Below are 2,051 nucleotides of genomic sequence, written 5' to 3' on the forward strand. Positions count from 1 at the left end.
ATTTACAAGCGGAAATGACACATTTTTCGGTTTTATGAAGGTAGAAAATGATTATAGTGTCAGAAAAAGAATTGCTGTGTTCCCAAATTTACGTATTAATATTTATATCGATGACAAAATTATACCCTTTTCAAAATATATTAAAGTAACAAGTATTAATGAATTTTGCGACATTTTAGAAACTGTAGGTTCAATTTAATTCACATCCTGTTTTAATTGTGTATATATAAATTTTCAATCAATTACATTATCTATCAAAATATATATTTGCAATCATCTAAATTTATATTTTATACAAATGGAGAAAGAAAATAAAATTACAAATTTATAATTTATGTTTTCTGTTTTTTATTTTCTTCATGTACATTTTCTTTATTTATTACTGCCTCTTGTTTTTGACATTTTCTTTTTCTAGCAGGTTTTCGTTTAATGGTAGTATGTGTCGCATTTTCTTCAGAACAGATTGGATCAATTAAATATTGCATATTGTTCAGATTATCACTTGCCTGACTCAACTTGAAACGTTTTCTTCTTTCTTTCGTTTGCTCTTTTTCAATGTTATGTTTGCTCGCTTGCATAAAAAAAACATCCTTGTGGTTAGGAAAAATTGTATAATTTTGTACGTGATCTCATTATCATGTTTCATACAACCAACTACATAAAGGTAAAGGAGATAGTGTGTCTATTTTATTTGTGATGTTGAATAACGTATCGGCATTTATATCGCCCGTTTTGATTGTTTCAATTGTCCCTTGTTCTAAAATCGATAGCAAATTGACTAATACAGCCGACAGATATTTAAGGCTTCCTTTTATTTTCAGCAATATTAATCGATGTTTCTCTGGTATTGTATCATTCGGTCCTAATACTAATGTTTTGAGGCAATCCTCGCACACTGTGGGTTGCTTACGATCCCCAAATTTGGCAAACCTTAGGCCTTTCCTGGCAACATATCCAGCAATATAACTTAATACATAGTCGGAAGTCGTACATAAGAAGTAGTCATGTCTGTCAAGTGCAGAAGCAGCCTCTGCAAGAATTTCGATATTTTTGCCTTTGTCTAATATAGTGTCGATCTGATTCAGCCGCATTCACTGCAGTTGTCTTTCTGAGGGATCTTTTATATCTTTCACACTCAGAAGAACATTCATAAGTTGTCCACCAGATATGTTACTACCTTTTGGCGGTTTTACTAGCGAATATGTTGACACTTATTAGTTTATACATTTGAATGAAAAACTGAGAATCCGGATGTTCGTTGGATCCACAGCAATCCCGCATCATACCGAAAAAGCGCTGAAATAAAACAAAATGTTTTATGCAAACTATGTATTATGCTAATTCAAGTTTAAAAGTAAAACGTTGTATACCTCTAGATTGTCTTGACGTGCAGTCATTACATATTTGAAATTGCACTTTTGTGTCAGAAAAGTGCAAATTTCTAGGGCTGCTTTTAAGGATACTTTTAATCCATAGCACGTTGATTCTGTAATAAATTCATAATTTTTTTTTTTTAGCTTCCTCCTCCCATACTTACAGATATTGCACGAAATTTTCTATGTCCTATACCATTGAAAAGAGAGTTCCAAATTAATAATTGTACTCGTGTAATTGTACATACGTAGTTGTACGTGCAACGTGTTTATATAACATATACTATGGAATACTATTTACTTTCCACGATTGGTTTTAATGCATTCATCGGCGTGCGACTATTCATAGCTGTAATTAATGCTTTAAGCCTAGTACAAAACTTTAGATCCATCACAATTCGTAAGATCTGAATGATCATTTCTGAACAATTCCATTGCATCAGCGACCCCGAAAAACTACAAAAATGTTCGTTATTACCTATTGTTATATATTTGTAGTACACTTGCACTAAAATGATGATTTCAATTACTTGGAATGCCAGTGCAACGTTCATTTTTTGATAGTATTTTGGTTTCACATGTTGTTCTGTTAATTTATAAGTAATTTTAAGATTAAAAGATTTCGGATTTTCTATCGCAAGTAGAGCATACCCAAGAAGACTAGAACCACAGTATATA

At 31.7% G+C, this 2,051-nt stretch overlaps 1 pseudogene; it reads right to left on the reverse strand.

Annotated features, from left to right (window-relative positions):
* Positions 1-370: 370 nt before the first annotated feature.
* LOC108729259 (uncharacterized) lies at positions 371-1,984 on the reverse strand (annotated as a pseudogene).
* Positions 1,985-2,051: the final 67 nt, after the last annotated feature.

This window comes from Mycetomoellerius zeteki, unplaced genomic scaffold, assembly GCF_001594055.1.
Source record: "Mycetomoellerius zeteki isolate Tzet28-1 unplaced genomic scaffold, Tzet1.0 scaffold717, whole genome shotgun sequence".
Classification (NCBI taxonomy): Eukaryota; Metazoa; Arthropoda; class Insecta; order Hymenoptera; family Formicidae; genus Mycetomoellerius; species Mycetomoellerius zeteki.